Consider the following 18,583-nt stretch of genomic DNA (forward strand, 5'->3'; position numbering starts at 1 on the left):
AGCAGCAGTTGCCGTTCAGGCTCCTGCCCAGAGCAGTGCGACGGGAGAGATGATGCGCTACTGTGGGGCACATACCTGATGGTACCTTCAGTCGCAGGCAGAGAGGCAGTGGTGGCTGAGGCACCTCTGCAGAGGGAGGTCAGAAAATGGCTCCACTCCCTCCGCTTCAAATGTGCAGGAGCCATGGGGGGCCGGGGGGGCTGGTGGGGGGGCGGCGCTGATGTGCTCCTAGCCTCTTGCCTGCCTTGCCAGCAGCATCTCTTCCTGGCTTGGTCTTTGGCGTGGGTGCTGCCGCCTGCCCCTTCTTTTTGGCTGCCCTTCGTTTCTCCAGCTGCGTGTGCCTTCTTCACACTTTGTGCTCCCGTTCTCCCCAGGCGCAAAACGTGGACGAAGGCGGCGCCTCTGCCTTGGGGCCTGCGGGCACGGCAGCGTCTGAGATGCCTGTGCAGCTGGAAGGCGAGAGTGACCCCCTCCCCGAGGGAGCAGAGGGCGCAGGAGCAGTTGTCGGTGCGGTCCCTGGCACACCTGAGGCAGAAGAGCAAACTCCTGCCTTGCACTCCTCCGAGCAAGCGTGGGCTCCGGGAGTGCCTAGTGAGGCACCTGCCCCGGGAGAGGCCGGCGAGCCTGGGCGCCCTTCATTGCTAAGCCCAGAAGTGCCTGCTGCTGAGCTGCCCGTGCAGAAGGAGAGCCAAGCCTCTGCCCTCCCGCCAGAAACAACCGGCTCAGAAGCAGCTGCAGCGGCTGGGCAGAGTGTGAGCGAGGGGGCTTGTGCGCAGATGACTGCAAAAGGCGCAGGGCCCATCTTGGAGCCCAACAGCCTAGAAAGAACAACAGCAGCAGTGCTTCCGCAGAGGGAGGAGAGCGCAGGCGGCAAAATGCAAGGTGCCGTCCTGCACACCGAAACAGCCTCCCGGAGGGGCAATAGTGAGGGGAGCCAAATGGAAGAGGCCGTCCTCAGTGGGCACTGCCCAGGCCCTGTGCCTGCCGCCCCCACCACAGCTTGAAGGAGCAGACCTGTCTGCCTTGGCATCAGCAGGCCTGGCTAGCACGGAGCCTGGGAGCACTGTGCTGCCTGACAGAAGCCCGAAGCAACGCGAAACACACAGCAGCCTAGCTGAAGAAGAGCCTGTGGCACCAGAACAAGAACTCCTGGAAACCTGCAGCTGTGAAGGCGTGTGGACGGAAGAAAAGGAAGCGGAGCAATTGGTGGAAAGAGCCCAAGAAGTAGGAGACTCTGGCGGCCTGGAAGCTGTGAGAGGCCCCGCTCCCGTCTTCCCATTAAACGCTCTTTCTAACTAGTTTCCTGGGTGAGGAGACTCTCTGTTGTGTGTGCCTGCGTGTGGACGGAGGGGCACGTGCCTGCCACGGGAGTCACACCAGGGGCCAGGGTCCCCGTGCGTCTCTGGCGCAGCCCCTGGAGCGCGTGAGGGGCAGCTTGCCAGGGGGTGATTGCTAGCAAATTTCAAGGCAGCCCGGCCAGCGAGTAGGCTAAGAAGCTTTGATGATGGCCTCGAGGTGGCCGTGTGGGCCGGAGACTGGAGAGAGTGAGGGTGTGCGAGTTAGCTCCTGGGCGGACCAGGGCACCTGAGCCAAGTGTGTGTTTATCTGTGGGGCCAGCCACGTGGAGACGGGCCGCGTATAGGTGTGGGCGCATTTTGTGCGTGCGTGCCTCTAGCTGCTCAGCCTGGCTGCTGCCTGGAGCTGGGAGCTGGGAGCTGGGAGCTGGGAGCTGGGAGCTGGGGCTGCGGCAGCCTCAGCTCCATGGGGCCAGCGCCTCCAGCCCCTCCAAACGCTGTTGCCCATTCAGGCACAGGGACTGCCGAGGCCGACTGTGCGGAAGCACCTCGCCCTCGCACGCCACCTGCTTCCATGAAGGCCATGCCAGAGAAGAAGGAAGCGCTGCCCCCAGCTCTTGGCCAGCCTGAACAAAGTGTTGTTCCTCCGAGCGAAAGTGCCTCTGTGGCCCAGCTGCAATTGGCGGCGGAGGCTGCTCTGGCTGTGACTCTGGGCGCCCAAGAAGCGTGCTGAGCTTCATGGCGGCGCCTCTCGACAACCTCAGAGACAGCCAGGGCTGCGGCTGCTTCTGCTCGGCCTTCTGCATCAGTCAGGTTGTGCAGGGCAAGCACCAGCTTTTCCAGCCCGTAGAGCTTCTGCGTCACCAGCTCTTGGGCTCTTCCCTCTTTCTGCTGGGAGCAGTGGCGACCGAGAGACTGGGGGCCACGAATCCCCTCTGCAGCTTCACATGCCCTTGCTGTCTCGTTCTCACCACGATGCTGAGGAGCACAGGGGCAGCAGCTCGCCGCTACGCAGACAGAGGGTCTTTCTGGGACCGCTGAAGGGTTGGCTGAGGCAGAGGCGCCAAAGTAACAGCCGCCCCTGTGGCTGTGAGCCCGTGGTGTCTTGGGCTGAGGGGACGTCACCTTCCTCTCCTCTTCTGCACACACTGTTAGCGGGGGAGGGGGGCTGGGGGGGCGGGCGGGAGGGGGAGGGGGGCTCTGGGCTTCCTGGCAAGGCAAGAGCCTTCCTGCTCCAAGGCTCCTTCCAGACAAGGCCAGATGACATCAGCCTGCCCTTCCCACCCAAGGACCGTGGTGCCACGTGGTGGGCGGCAGCCTCTCCCAGGGCTCACGCTGCCTTTCCCCTCTCCCGCCTGACAACCCCTTCCCAAGCCTGCAGTGACAACTTCCCTTCGCGACACAGCGCTGCTCTCGGCGTGTAGGGACCGGAGCCTTTGGTACACTTCTGCTGGCCTGGGAAGCTCGGGCAGGCCGTTTAACTGCCACACGGTCCAAGTGGCCGGCGTCAGCATCTGAGGAATCACAGTACTTGCCCGACAGTGTCCTAAGAGAATCCTAAGGTTTTTACGTTTTCAGAGTTTATTAGAGAGAGCATGGCTCTAGCAAGACAGCTTTGGAGGAACGTGTGTATGGTGGAGAGTGCTATTTCAGAGGTGAACATCCATTTGCCTTTCCGAATAGAAAGGGCTGCACGGCGCGCTGCAGTGCTATTGAGCACTGGAGTGTGGACAGCATTGGCCTTCGCAAATGGTCTCCAGCTCCCTCCATGAAGTGGATGGGGCTGAGGACTGTGAGGCCACTGTGCTGGGAGCAGCAGTGGTGCCAGTGGGGGGGCAAAGAAAGTGGCCACGTGTCTGACCCCTCTTCAAGACACAGCTGCAGAAACAGAGGCACAGCTTCTGACACGGAGATACACGAGTGGCATTGCTGCAGGAAGCTTCCGGCCACAGCAAAGCACACGTCTCCCCTGGGGGAACAAGAGGAACCAGGAAACACAACTCGCAACAGTTCCTTCTCCCAGGGAGTGGCTGGCCTCAAGCAGCAGTCTCCAGTCCTTCAAGGTAAAGGATTGGCAAGGCAACATTGTCACGCAGGAACAGAGGGAAAGGCGCATTTCCCAGAGGTTGCTGGGGTTCTCTGGCCAGCAAGGCCCAGAGAGAAGCTGGGCGGGAGAGAAGTTGCTGGCTGACACCATGTCACTCCTCTGCGCCCTCTTTCCTGGCTGCCGAGAGTTCCAGGGCTGAACAGGGTCCCGCTCTGTGGCCAAAGTGTTCTTGAGAAAGGGCCGCCGAGCATTTGGAAGGCTCAGGTCCAAGTTTTAGTCCAACAGAGATTTCAGAAAAACGGGCATTCCTGGTCCGTTCTGGTCAGCAAGAGGCAATGGTTTGCGGTGAGGGTTGCCTCTCCGACTGGGGCTCCTCATCTGCCTCCACGATGCAGTATTCGGTGCTCCAAGGCGCCACAGACTGTGCACTAATGGCCTACGGGCAACCAAGCCACAGCAGTGCAAACAGGCGAGAACTGGAGAAGTGGGGTGAAGGAACAGGCTTGGACGGCTCAGTATGAATCGCTGTAGAGGGGAGGCAAAGCCCTGTGGAGCTTTTCTGCCTAGAGCTACCATGAATCACATACTTCCCTGCTCTACTTACGAGCAGTGCCACTCGGGGAGAACGTGGCAAACTCGGGCCTGAGCAGTCTGCACGGGCTGCCTGCACTAACCCTAACCCTAACCCTAACCCTAACCCTAACCCTAACCCTAACCCTAACCCTAACCCTAACCCTAACCCTAAACCCTAACCCTAACCCTAACCCTGTCCCTAACCCTAAACCCTAACCCTAACCCTAAACCCTAACCCTAACCCTAACCTTAACCCAACCCTATCCCTAACCCTAACCCTAACCCTAACCCCTAACCCTAAACCAACCCTAACCCTAAACCCTAAACCCTAACCCTAACCCTAACCCTTAACCCTAACCCTAACCCTAACCCTAACCCAACCCTATCCCTAACCCTAACCCTAATCCCTAACCCTAAACCCTAAACCCTAACCCTAACCCTAATCCCTAACCCTAACCCTAACCCTAACCCCTAACCCTAACCCTAACCTTAACCCAACCCTATCCCTAACCCTAACCCCTAACCCTAACCCTAACCCTAACCCAACCCTATCCCTAACCCTAACCCTAACCCTAACCCTAACCCTAACCCTAACCCTAACCCTAACCCTAAGGTTAGATTCCTGGGAATCCAGATGATCAAAGTCTCTCCTAAAGATGGATGTGTTTTTGGTTTTTGGTTTTTGTTTTTTTCCTAGAGCGACCACTTGATAAAGATTTTGGGGAGAGGTTCAGAACCCTTCCTAGAGATACTCTTGCCTGCCTAAGCGGGGGGGTGGGGGTGGGGGGGGGAGGAAAGCAATAGCCAGTGCACTCTGGGGCTTTAAAGGAGGTTTAGAGACCTCTCGCCTGCAACAGAGCTTAGGAAGACCAAGATGCCCAATGTCCTGTGTCAGGTAACTGCGGGGCAAGCACAGATGTCTACAGCCGTTTCAAAGGCAAAGACAGACATGATGGGTGTTTCAGGCACCCTGAGGAGCATACGAAAGCTCCACCAGCACATCATCTCGGGTGCGATCAGCAGCCTCCCTGTTGTTCTGGAGAGGCAGAAGGATGAGAGAGGACTGCTCGGAAGGGTTCCGAGTTCAGTGGGAGAAAGAGAGCAGTGGAGGGCAAGCTTGCAGGAAGGGGCCCTAATGAGGGAGCCAAGTCCCTCTGAGTGCAGCAGCAAGGATGGTGAAGCTGCTGGAGAAGAGGCTCTGCAGGTACGTAAGCAGATGCAGAAGCCTTGGACGAAGCATGTGCGCCACGCTCTTCGGCTGTGGCTTTGACAGAGGCTTTTCAGTGGGTTGGACTGAGCTTGACAGGCAAGAAGGAAAAGGCGGGACCATTGGAAGCAGTTCAACCGCTGCCTGTGAGCAAAGGAAATGGTGGGGCGTCGGAGGCAGCGGGTGGCTGGGAAGAGCCCTGCCCGTGCCCCCTGCCCCCGCCCCCCCCCCCCGCCCGGAGGTACCCCGTGGCCCAGGCGCCGCATCACAACGTGCCGCCGTGGCACCCACAGTGACCTCGGCCACGGCCAGCAGCCTCCGTCCCCCAGTGCGGCTCTGTGCCAGCGCGGGGCAGCGTGGGGAGACAGAGGCTCCCAGCCCAGCGGCACTGCCAGGCACAGGGACGCTGCTTCAGGGGCCCCTCGCGGCACCATGGGCCAGGCCAACTGCTGCAGCAGGACGGGTGCTGCCAGCCGCGCTGCCAGCACGCAGGCATGGCCCAGGGGCCTTCGCCGGGGGGCTCCTCGCGCCCGCCTCGCGCCCGCCTCGCGGAGCGAAGCCTCCCAGCCCCAGCAGCCGCCGAGCCTCTTCGTGTCCAGCAGGAGCCCCCAGCTGCTCCTCAGTGAACGCGTGGCCGTGACGCGCCGCCACCGCACGAAGCAGAGGCACCTGCTGCTCTTCCCAGACGCCGTGGCTGTTGCCCGCTGCAAGTAAGAACGGCAAGCAGAGCCGCCCTTCCTGCGCGCCGCGGCCTCTGCCAGCAGCCGCAGGGCGCCGCTCCTGCCCTGAGCAGCTCCCGCGGCAGCGGAGAGTGCCTCCTAGGGGCTGCCTGCACAGCCGCCGGCCCGCAGCGGCCACGGCCTGCTTCATTTTAACTCTGGCAGGGCCGCAACAGCAAGGCGGCGCGTGCTTTCCTGTCAGCCCGCATGCCAACGGAGGTGGCCACAGCTGGGCAGCAGAAGGGCTCTGAGCCAAGCTCTTGGCCTTTGCTCCTCCCGGAACAGCTGCTGCCTGCAGCAAGTATCAGCACTGCCAAACGCGGCTTGGCAAAGCTTCCAGCATCCAAAAGCCCCAGGCACGTCGTCCACAAGGCGGCCGTCCTCCTCCTGTCCTCCCTGAGCGTCCGCTCTGGCCATGCCCTTTGCTCCCCACGAGCACTCGTGGTCCAAACCACCTGCAGTGCCCTGCAGGGCTGTCCCTAAGCTGCAGGGGCAGAGCCAGTGTGCCGTTAATTCGGGGAGGTGTCAGAGGAAAAGGACAGCCGTGTGGTTGGCGCCTCCTGAGCAGCGGCCCCTGAGGCAGCAGCGCCTTGTCGGCAGCGCCCTCTCTGGGAGGCCGGGCACTGAGGCTCCTTTCTGCCTCTCTGGGAGGCTCGGGGGGCCGCCCCAAGGCTCCGCCCCTGGGAAGTGGCTCTGCCTGCACGACTGCTGGGGCTGCCCCCACCACAAGGGCCAGCTGCAACTCACTCGCTGCTCTCCTGCCCTGCAGATGGGGCTCCACCTTCTGGCTGAAGCACCGGGTGCCTCTCAGCGAGCTGTGGGTGGTGTGCGGCGAGGACGAGGCGGCAGGTGGGCCTAAGCAAGTGGAGGAGGAGCTGGGCATCAAGTGCAGCAACACCCTCCTCCTCGCCTGGCCCACCAACGTGTGTATGGTGACTTTTGGGTGAGTCGTGGGCCCAGGGAGTTTGGCGGTGGCGGGTGCCGGCCACCGGGCTCGCCTTCAGGCCTCAGCGGGTTTGCTGGGGCTCCGGCCAGGCTGGGTGGGTGGGTGAGAGTAGAGGCCGCGCTTTGCTTTCCGAGCAGGACCCCCTGAGTTTGGGCAGGCGGGAAGAGGCGCGCCGGGGCTGCTGCTTGCCCGCGGGCGGAGGCAGAGCCGTGAGCCTTCCTGGGAAGGCAGGGGAGCAAGCTCCTTTGCAGGAGGGCCGGAGCTGCCACAGAGGGGCAGGCTCTTGCCACAAGTCCGTAGGCAAGGCAGAGGCTCTCGCGGGCCCCCCGGCTCCGCTGTGCGCCACAGAGATTGTCCCTTGCGAACGCCTCACGCTGCAGCCCCCTTGCCGCATCGCCCTGCCAGGGCACTCGCCCTGTCTCCTCTTTCCCCTGCCAAAGGGCTCCAAGGGCTTTTGCTCTCCTCAAGTGAGGGAAGGCGAGAAGAGAAGGGGCCAGAAAGACAAGTAGTAGCTCCTCTGCAAGGCCTGAGGAAGGCAGAACTTGTGGCGAGTGCCTGTGCTGCCCCACGAGGCTCGAGCCTGGCCCGGGCACTCTCCCCAGGGCCAGGGCGCGCGCGGGCATGTGTGTGGGGCCCGCGTCACTCCGCAGGATGAGGAGCAGCGAGGTGTGAGGCTCTTTCTCCTTCTCTCTGCAGGGCGCAGGAGGTGAAGGAGCTCTGGCTCGACCGGCTCCTCAGGTAAGCCTTGCCAGGGAATTCCACCTGCCGAGACAAGGCTGAAGGCTGAAGGTGGGTGGAGATCTCCAGGGGCAGCTCTGCCCGCACTGTCGCTGGGGGAAAGGGGCGCCCCCTGCACTGGGCCGGACGGTGCGAGTTGCTGAGCCTTGCGCTTGCAAAGTAACCCCACTGCCACGGCGCTGTCAGCACAGCTCCTGGCTTGCATGGATGGAGAGCTGTGAGCTGCCGCTTCCCGTTTCCACGCGGAAGAGGCGCGTAGTCAGCAGGCCGCGGGGGTGTTAGAGAGCGGTGCTGCCAGCGAGAAGCGCGGGAAGGTCTCCTGTGTCAGGGTGCTGTGGAAGCGTGGGCTGCTTGCAGGGGAGAGAGGGAGAGAGGTCTGGCTGTGACAGAGCTCTTGCCTTGCCTCTGCCCTGTGGCCAGGCAAAGCCGAGGAGCCCAGGAGCCCAGGGTCACCCGACTGGCCTCCATTCGGCGTCTCGTCGAGGTGGTCGGCTTCTACAATCTGGTAAGTGTGCCCGGGGTTTCCGCTGCACCCAGAGAGCAAGTGGGCCTTCGGAAACAGCCCCTGCCACAAGTTGCTCACGTTGGCTCTTTGTTCTCTTGCCTAGTCGGTGGCGCTGACAGCCAAGAGCGTGGAGACGTTGGTTTTGGTGGAGGTAAGCGGTGGCTCCCTCTGGGCGGGGCCCTTGCTGAGTGTTGGTGGGAGGTGTTGCAGCAGAGGGCGGGCGGCTCCCCGGGAGGTGCGCCGGGCCCGGTGGGGTGCAGCGTGGAGGAGCGGGCCGGCTGGCAGCAGCAGGGCAGCAGCCCGGGGCTGCCCACTGCCTGCCATTGCCCGGGAGCGGGCAGAGCCCTTGGCAGGCGACTGTGGGCAGCCGCGGGCAGGAAGGGCCGGGCATGGCTGGCAGGAGCCGGGCTGTGCCCAGGGCTCCCGGGCACTTTTGGCAGGGGCCAAAGCCATCGAGACAGCGGCCGCTTGCTCCCCGCCGGCGTTTGGGAGGAACTGGCCAGTGGCGCAGGAGAGCGCGGGAGGGCGGCCTGTCCCCTCTCCGCCACGTTTGGGTGCCTTGTGTGGGGCTGTGCCTTTTGTGGCTGCCCCAGCAGCCTGAAAGGGCCCTGGGCTGGGTGCCTGGCGGGCAGCGCCTGGGGCGCTGCCTACAGCACCAGCCCTGTGGGCTACAGAGCCGAGAGCCCCCTCGTCAGGGTCAGGGCGCTGACGAGCCAAAGGAAAGAGCAGGTTTGCAGGAGGCAAGCAGCAAGTCTTCCTTAGCCCCGGAGAGAAAGCCATGGCAGTTGCATAGCAAGTCTCTTGTGACATGCTTGCCCTCCCTGCTGCCCAGCCTGGCTGGCGGGAGATTGCGAGCCAGCGAGAAGCAGTGGGACGACGACTGGCCGGAGTGCGAGTGCAGAGGCGGATGCGGCCCCCAACGCCCGCGCCTGCGGCAGCCAGAAAGCACGCCAAAGGGCAGACAGGTAGGCGGCTGCACGGCCTTGACTTTCATCCCCAAACCAAAAACTGGCTCGCCCAGAGGCACCTGCACAGCGTAGTCAATGTTGAGCTCGGTAGCATCAGCCAGAGTTCAGGATGGCGGGCGGAGGCTTTCCTGGCTCTCCCCCTCCAGGTAGTGTCAAGACACGTTCTTGGACTCCTTGCTTTAGCAGGAGCGTGCGAGCAGGTGGCTCTCCCAGGCTGCTCTTCAGAGAGGCATCCGAAAAACCCCACCTGCTGGTGAATAGGAAAGCAGAGAGCATGTCTTTGCAGGAAGAGTGTGAAAGCGGGCAGTGGCCTCACCATGGGCACAGGGCCGAAGGTTTTGGCCCTGGAAATCATTTCCGGCTGGGCTGTCTTGCAAACCGGGCAGACGGCTGCAGCACAGGCTAGACAGATGTGGTCCTGGCTTTCGGAGAGTTCCCTCTGCTGCAGCCCCGCTGAGCCACCTGCACTGCTTCCAACAATGCGCACAGCGGCTTTTTGCCAGGGAGTCCCGTAGGGCGGGCCAGCAAGGAGGTTGCCTGCTGTGGAAGTTTTGGTCTCTTCCCCTTCCCACTGACAAATGCTGATAAGCCGGGGGATGCCCTGGCCCTCCTTTCCTGAGCGCGGTCAATTGTCTCTGCGGGACGAGCCCGAGAGGTAGACTTCCCTTCCAGACACTGTGGAGAGCGGGGGCTGCAAGGGCTGAGCCCCAGCCAAAGCTGGTGGGCCTCTGGAGTTGGGGCTGGTTGCTTTCCTGCGCAGCAGTCCTTTTGCTGCCCACCGCGTGGAGACAGTTTGCCCTGCTGAATCGTAGCTGTAAAAAGCATGCCTTCCGGTGGAAAGCTGAACAGCATCCAGGCTGCAGCAGTCCTCCTGCTTTTGCTTCCCAGAGCTGCACGCAGAAGAGCCTCGGCAGTGCGCAGCAGTGGTGCACGGGGCCAGTCAGGAAGCTGCACTTGCGGCCCCACCCCGCTCGCCCCGCTCTGCCAAAACAGCACGAGGAAGAGATGTGGCCACACAAGGAGGACAAGGAGAGGTAGGCCGGGCCCTACTCCGGGCCGCAAGCCCTCTCCCCAAGCACTGTCCCCTGCACAGTGGGCACAGCTCACTTGCTCATGCAAAACTGAGCAGCACCGTCGGGCACCTTCTCCTCAGAGAAAGCAAAAGCCCGTGGTTTCCTCCGTCTGCTGCGAGGTGAGCGGCAGCACCGCGCAAGGTGCTTCTGCAGATGGCGGTGGCCGTGCTGCTTTCAGCTCCAGATTACAGCGCTGGGGCAGGCTCTCCCCCATAGCGCTAGCATGCAGGCTGAGCGGGGCTGGCAAGACCTAGAGGAGCAGGCAGGAGGTGCCGGGGAGCGCTCTGCCTCTTCCTGGCGGCTGCCAAGGAGGAGGAGACCTGTGAGGAGGTCTGTTGAGTTGCCGCGCCCATGCGACAGGCTCCATCTCCCGCCGGCCCACTCGTCCTGTAGCCCGCGGCTGTGCTTGTGCTTCCTGCGACAGCTGCTAGGGGGCCGCCCCCTGCAGTGGCCAGCACTGCCTTCAGCACAAGTGCTTTGCTCCTCCTCCTTTCTCCTTGCTAAGAGGCTAAGAATGACAGTGCTCTCCGGTGCTTTCTCCCTGTTGCACTGACGCCCGCCCAGCTGTGCCAGTGCGACTTGGATGCTGAGCTCCAGCCCATGGTGGAAGACTTGATTGAGGAAGTGCTGGAGAAAGCTTGTGTGGCCATCATGCGGGAAGAAGAGGAAGCGCTGGCCAAGCTGCAGCCCCTTGAGGCTGCGGATGGGGACCTGCCTTGTGCAGGCTGTGCTGAGCCACAGCACCTGGAGGAGAGGGAGAAGCAAGCCCCAGAGGAGAAGGTAGGAGTCCTGAAGAGGCACGCAGGCCGGCCCGAAAGGCCCTTGCAAAGCATTGGAATGCTTTCCAGGCCGGAAAGGCAAGACTCTAAGGAAGTCTGGCTGGCCTACCAGGGTGACTGTGCCGATGCCAACGAATGTGTGGCAGCAGCTGCCGCTGAGGCGCGCGCGTGCACAGTGAGGTGGCTACACTTCCTGCAGGAAAGGAGGGAGGAGGTGGTGTTTTGGACTGCGGAGGTGCAGCAGCAGTTGCCGTTCAGGCTCCTGCCCAGAGCAGTGCGACGGGAGAGATGATGCGCTACTGTGGGGCACATACCTGATGGTACCTTCAGTCGCAGGCAGAGAGGCAGTGGTGGCTGAGGCACCTCTGCAAAGGGAGGTCAGAAAATGGCTCCACTCCCTCCGCTTCAAATGTGCAGGAGCCATGGGGGGCCGGGGGGGCTGGTGGGGGGGCGGCGCTGATGTGCTCCTAGCCTCTTGCCTGCCTTGCCAGCAGCATCTCTTCCTGGCTTGGTCTTTGGCTTGGGTGCTGCCGCCTGCCCCTTCTTTTTGGCTGCCCTTCGTTTCTCCAGCTGCGTGTGCCTTCTTCACACTTTGTGCTCCCGTTCTCCCCAGGCGCAAAACGTGGACGAAGGCGGCGCCTCTGCCTTGGGGCCTGCGGGCACGGCAGCGGCTGAGATGCCTGTGCAGCTGGAAGGCGAGAGTGACCCCCTCCCCGAGGGAGCAGAGGGCGCAGGAGCAGTTGTCGGTGCGGTCCCTGGCACACCTGAGGCAGAAGAGCAAACTCCTGCCTTGCACTCCTCCGAGCAAGCGTGGGCTCCGGGAGTGCCTAGTGAGGCACCTGCCCCGGGAGAGGCCGGCGAGCCTGGGCGCCCTTCATTGCTAAGCCCAGAAGTGCCTGCTGCTGAGCTGCCCGTGCAGAAGGAGAGCCAAGCCTCTGCCCTCCCGCCAGAAACAACCGGCTCAGAAGCAGCTGCAGCGGCTGGGCAGAGTGTGAGCGAGGGGGCTTGTGCGCAGATGACTGCAAAAGGCGCAGGGCCCATCTTGGAGCCCAACAGCCTAGAAAGAACAACAGCAGCAGTGCTTCCGCAGAGGGAGGAGAGCGCAGGCGGCAAAATGCAAGGTGCCGTCCTGCACACCGAAACAGCCTCCCGGAGGGGCAATAGTGAGGGGAGCCAAATGGAAGAGGCCGTCCTCAGTGGGCACTGCCCAGGCCCTGTGCCTGCCGCCCCCACCACAGCTTGAAGGAGCAGACCTGTCTGCCTTGGCATCAGCAGGCCTGGCTAGCATGGAGCCTGGGAGCACTGTGCTGCCTGACAGAAGCCCGAAGCAACGCGAAACACACAGCAGCCTAGCTGAAGAAGAGCCTGTGGCACCAGAACAAGAACTCCTGGAAACCTGCAGCTGTGAAGGCGTGTGGACGGAAGAAAAGGAAGCGGAGCAATTGGTGGAAAGAGCCCAAGAAGTAGGAGACTCTGGCGGCCTGGAAGCTGTGAGAGGCCCCGCTCCCGTCTTCCCATTAAACGCTCTTTCTAACTAGTTTCCTGGGTGAGGTGACTCTCTGTTGTGTGTGCCTGCGTGTGGACGGAGGGGCACGTGCCAGCCACGGGAGTCACACCAGGGGCCAGGGTCCCCGTGCGTCTCTGGCGCAGCCCCTGGAGCGCGTGAGGGGCAGCTTGCCAGGGGGTGATTGCTAGCAAATTTCAAGGCAGCCCGGCCAGCGAGTAGGCTAAGAAGCTTTGATGATGGCCTCGAGGTGGCCGTGTGGGCCGGAGACTGGAGAGAGTGAGGGTGTGCGAGTTAGCTCCTGGGCGGACCAGGGCACCTGAGCCAAGTGTGTGTTTATCTGTGGGGCCAGCCCCGTGGAGACGGGCCGCGTATAGGTGTGGGCGCATTTTGTGCGTGCGTGCCTCTAGCTGCTCAGCCTGGCTGCTGCCTGGAGCTGGGAGCTGGGAGCTGGGAGCTGGGAGCTGGGGCTGCGGCAGCCTCAGCTCCATGGGGCCAGCGCCTCCAGCCCCTCCAAACGCTGTTGCCCATTCAGGCACAGGGACTGCCGAGGCCGACTGTGCGGAAGCACGTCGCCCTCGCACGCCACCTGCTTCCATGAAGGCCATGCCAGAGAAGAAGGAAGCGCTGCCCCCAGCTCTTGGCCAGCCTGAACAAAGTGTTGTTCCTCCGAGCGAAAGTGCCTCTGTGGCCCAGCTGCAATTGGCGGCGGAGGCTGCTCTGGCTGTGACTCTGGGCGCCCAAGAAGCGTGCTGAGCTTCATGGCGGCGCCTCTCGACAACCTCAGAGACAGCCAGGGCTGCGGCTGCTTCTGCTCGGCCTTCTGCATCAGTCAGGTTGTGCAGGGCAAGCACCAGCTTTTCCAGCCCGTAGAGCTTCTGCGTCACCAGCTCTTGGGCTCTTCCCTCTTTCTGCTGGGAGCAGTGGCGACCGAGAGACTGGGGGCCACGAATCCCCTCTGCAGCTTCACATGCCCTTGCTGTCTCGTTCTCACCACGATGCTGAGGAGCACAGGGGCAGCAGCTCGCCGCTACGCAGACAGAGGGTCTTTCTGGGACCGCTGAAGGGTTGGCTGAGGCAGAGGCGCCAAAGTAACAGCCGCCCCTGTGGCTGTGAGCCCGTGGTGTCTTGGGCTGAGGGGACGTCACCTTCCTCTCCTCTTCTGCACACACTGTTAGCGGGGGAGGGGGGCTGGGGGGGCGGGCGGGAGGGGGAGGGGGGCTCTGGGCTTCCTGGCAAGGCAAGAGCCTTCCTGCTCCAAGGCTCCTTCCAGACAAGGCCAGATGACATCAGCCTGCCCTTCCCACCCAAGGACCGTGGTGCCACGTGGTGGGCGGCAGCCTCTCCCAGGGCTCACGCTGCCTTTCCCCTCTCCCGCCTGACAACCCCTTCCCAAGCCTGCAGTGACAACTTCCCTTCGCGACACAGCGCTGCTCTCGGCGTGTAGGGACCGGAGCCTTTGGTACACTTCTGCTGGCCTGGGAAGCTCGGGCAGGCCGTTTAACTGCCACACGGTCCAAGTGGCCGGCGTCAGCATCTGAGGAATCACAGTACTTGCCCGACAGTGTCCTAAGAGAATCCTAAGGTTTTTACGTTTTCAGAGTTTATTAGAGAGAGCATGGCTCTAGCAAGACAGCTTTGGAGGAACGTGTGTATGGTGGAGAGTGCTATTTCAGAGGTGAACATCCATTTGCCTTTCCGAATAGAAAGGGCTGCACGGCGCACTGCAGTGCTATTGAGCACTGGAGTGTGGACAGCATTGGCCTTCCCAAATGGTCTCCAGCTCCCTCCATGAAGTGGATGGGGCTGAGGACTGTGAGGCCACTGTGCTGGGAGCAGCAGTGGTGCCAGTGGGGGGGCAAAGAAAGTGGCCATGTGTCTGACCCCTCTTCAAGACACAGCTGCAGAAACAGAGGCACAGCTTCTGACACGGAGATACACGAGTGGCATTGCTGCAGGAAGCTTCCCGCCACAGCAAAGCACACGTCTCCCCTGGGGGAACAAGAGGAACCAGGAAACACAACTCGCAACAGTTCCTTCTCCCAGGGAGTGGCTGGCCTCAAGCAGCAGTCTCCAGTCCTTCAAGGTAAAGGATTGGCAAGGCAACATTGTCACGCAGGAACAGAGGGAAAGGCGCATTTCCCAGAGGTTGCTGGGGTTCTCTGGCCAGCAAGGCCCAGAGAGAAGCTGGGCGGGAGAGAAGTTGCTGGCTGACACCATGTCACTCCTCTGCGCCCTCTTTCCTGGCTGCCGAGAGTTCCAGGGCTGAACAGGGTCCCGCTCTGTGGCCAAAGTGTTCTTGAGAAAGGGCCGCCGAGCATTTGGAAGGCTCAGGTCCAAGTTTTAGTCCAACAGAGATTTCAGAAAAACGGGCATTCCTGGTCCGTTCTGGTCAGCAAGAGGCAATGGTTTGCGGTGAGGGTTGCCTCTCCGACTGGGGCTCCTCATCTGCCTCCACGATGCAGTATTCGGTGCTCCAAGGCGCCACAGACTGTGCACTAATGGCCTACGGGCAACCAAGCCACAGCAGTGCAAACAGGCGAGAACTGGAGAAGTGGGGTGAAGGAACAGGCTTGGACGGCTCAGTATGAATCGCTGTAGAGGGGAGGCAAAGCCCTGTGGAGCTTTTCTGCCTAGAGCTACCATGAATCACATACTTCCCTGCTCTACTTACGAGCAGTGCCACTCGGGGAGAACGTGGCAAACTCGGGCCTGAGCAGTCTGCACGGGCTGCCTGCACTAACCCTAACCCTAACCCTAACCCTAACCCTAACCCTAACCCTAACCCTAACCCTAACCCTAAACCCTAACCCTAACCCAACCCTGTCCCTAACCCTAAACCCTAACCCTAACCCTAACCTTAACCCAACCCTATCCCTAACCCTAACCCTAACCCTAACCCCTAACCCTAAACCAACCCTAACCCTAAACCCTAAACCCTAACCCTAACCCTAACCCTTAACCCTAACCCTAACCCTAACCCTAACCCAACCCTATCCCTAACCCTAACCCTAATCCCTAACCCTAAACCCTAAACCCTAACCCTAACCCTAACCCTAACCCTAACCCTAAACCCTAAACCCTAACCCTAACCTTAACCCAACCCTATCCCTAACCCTAACCCCTAACCCTAACCCTAACCCTAACCCAACCCTATCCCTAACCCTAACCCTAACCCTAACCCTAACCCTAACCCTAACCCTAACCCTAACCCTAACCCTAAGGTTAGATTCCTGGGAATCCAGATGATCAAAGTCTCTCCTAAAGATGGATGTGTTTTTGGTTTTTGGTTTTTGTTTTTTTCCTAGAGCGACCACTTGATAAAGATTTTGGGGAGAGGTTCAGAACCCTTCCTAGAGATACTCTTGCCTGCCTAAGCGGGGGGGTGGGGGTGGGGGGGGGAGGAAAGCAATAGCCAGTGCACTCTGGGGCTTTAAAGGAGGTTTAGAGACCTCTCGCCTGCAACAGAGCTTAGGAAGACCAAGATGCCCAATGTCCTGTGTCAGGTAACTGCGGGGCAAGCACAGATGTCTACAGCCGTTTCAAAGGCAAAGACAGACATGATGGGTGTTTCAGGCACCCTGAGGAGCATACGAAAGCTCCACCAGCACATCATCTCGGGTGCGATCAGCAGCCTCCCTGTTGTTCTGGAGAGGCAGAAGGATGAGAGAGGACTGCTCAGAAGGGTTCCGAGTTCAGTGGGAGAAAGAGAGCAGTGGAGGGCAAGCTTGCAGGAAGGGGCCCTAATGAGGGAGCCAAGTCCCTCTGAGTGCAGCAGCAAGGATGGTGAAGCTGCTGGAGAAGAGGCTCTGCAGGTACGTAAGCAGATGCAGAAGCCTTGGACGAAGCATGTGCGCCACGCTCTTCGGCTGTGGCTTTGACAGAGGCTTTTCAGTGGGTTGGACTGAGCTTGACAGGCAAGAAGGAAAAGGCGGGACCATTGGAAGCAGTTCAACCGCTGCCTGTGAGCAAAGGAAATGGTGGGGCGTCGGAGGCAGCGGGTGGCTGGGAAGAGCCCTGCCCGTGCCCCCTGCCCCCGCCCCCCCCCCCCGCCCGGAGGTACCCCGTGGCCCAGGCGCCGCATCACAACGTGCCGCCGTGGCACCCACAGTGACCTCGGCCACGGCCAGCAGCCTCCGTCCCCCAGTGCGGCTCTGTGCCAGCGCGGGGCAGCGTGGGGAGACAGAGGCTCCCAGCCCAGCGGCACTGCCAGGCACAGGGACGCTGCTTCAGGGGCCCCTCGCGGCACCATGGGCCAGGCCAACTGCTGCAGCAGGACGGGTGCTGCCAGCCGCGCTGCCAGCACGCAGGCATGGCCCAGGGGCCTTCGCCGGGGGGCTCCTCGCGCCCGCCTCGCGCCCGCCTCGCGGAGCGAAGCCTCCCAGCCCCAGCAGCCGCCGAGCCTCTTCGTGTCCAGCAGGAGCCCCCAGCTGCTCCTCAGCGAACGCGTGGCCGTGACGCGCCGCCACCGCACGAAGCAGAGGCACCTGCTGCTCTTCCCAGACGCCGTGGCTGTTGCCCGCTGCAAGTAAGAACGGCAAGCAGAGCTGCCCTTCCTGCGCGCCGCGGCCTCTGCCAGCAGCCGCAGGGCGCCGCTCCTGCCCTGAGCAGCTCCCGCGGCAGCGGAGAGTGCCTCCTAGGGGCTGCCTGCACAGCCGCCGGCCCGCAGCGGCCACGGCCTGCTTCATTTTAACTCTGGCAGGGCCGCAACAGCAAGGCGGCGCGTGCTTTCCTGTCAGCCCGCATGCCAACGGAGGTGGCCACAGCTGGGCAGCAGAAGGGCTCTGAGCCAAGCTCTTGGCCTTTGCTCCTCCCGGAACAGCTGCTGCCTGCAGCAAGTATCAGCACTGCCAAACGCGGCTTGGCAAAGCTTCCAGCATCCAAAAGCCCCAGGCACGTCGTCCACAAGGCGGCCGTCCTCCTCCTGTCCTCCCTGAGCGTCCGCTCTGGCCATGCCCTTTGCTCCCCACGAGCACTCGTGGTCCAAACCACCTGCAGTGCCCTGCAGGGCTGTCCCTAAGCTGCAGGGGCAGAGCCAGTGTGCCGTTAATTCGGGGAGGTGTCAGAGGAAAAGGACAGCCATGTGGTTGGCGCCTCCTGAGCAGCGGCCCCTGAGGCAGCAGCGCCTTGTCGGCAGCGCCCTCTCTGGGAGGCCGGGCACTGAGGCTCCTTTCTGCCTCTCTGGGAGGCTCGGGGGGCCGCCCCAAGGCTCCGCCCCTGGGAAGTGGCTCTGCCTGCACGACTGCTGGGGCTGCCCCCACCACAAGGGCCAGCTGCAACTCACTCGCTGCTCTCCTGCCCTGCAGATGGGGCTCCACCTTCCGGCTGAAGCACCGGGTGCCTCTCAGCGAGCTGTGGGTGGTGTGCGGCGAGGACGAGGCGGCAGGTGGGCCTAAGCAAGTGGAGGAGGAGCTGGGCATCAAGTGCAGCAACACCCTCCTCCTCGCCTGGCCCACCAACGTGTGCATGGTGACTTTTGGGTGAGTCGTGGGCCCAGGGAGTTTGGCGGTGGCGGGTGCCGGCCACCGGGCTCGCCTTCAGGCCTCAGCGGGTTTGCTGGGGCTCTGGCCAGGCTGGGTGGGTGGGTGAGAGTAGAGGCCGCGCTTTGCTTTCCGAGCAGGACCCCCTGAGTTTGGGCAGGCGGGAAGAGGCGCGCCGGGGCTGCTGCTTGCCCGCGGGCGGAGGCAGAGCCGTGAGCCTTCCTGGGAAGGCAGGGGAGCAAGCTCCTTTGCAGGAGGGCCGGAGCTGCCACAGAGGGGCAGGCTCTTGCCACAAGTCCGTAGGCAAGGCAGAGGCTCTCGCGGGCCCCCCGGCTCCGCTGTGCGCCACAGAGATTGTCCCTTGCGAACGCCTCACGCTGCAGCCCCCTTGCCGCATCGCCCTGCCAGGGCACTCGCCCTGTCTCCTCTTTCCCCTGCCAAAGGGCTCCAAGGGCTTTTGCTCTCCTCAAGTGAGGGAAGGCGAGAAGAGAAGGGGCCAGAAAGACAAGTAGTAGCTCCTCTGCAAGGCCTGAGGAAGGCAGAACTTGTGGCGAGTGCCTGTGCTGCCCCACGAGGCTCGAGCCTGGCCCGGGCACTCTCCCCAGGGCCAGGGCGCGCGCGGGCATGTGTGTGGGGCCCGCGTCACTCCGCAGGATGAGGAGCAGCGAGGTGTGAGGCTCTTTCTCCTTCTCTCTGCAGGGCGCAGGAGGTGAAGGAGCTCTGGCTCGACCGGCTCCTCAGGTAAGCCT

Source organism: Struthio camelus, chromosome 5 (assembly GCF_040807025.1).
Source record: "Struthio camelus isolate bStrCam1 chromosome 5, bStrCam1.hap1, whole genome shotgun sequence".
In the NCBI taxonomy this organism is placed as follows: Eukaryota; Metazoa; Chordata; class Aves; order Struthioniformes; family Struthionidae; genus Struthio; species Struthio camelus.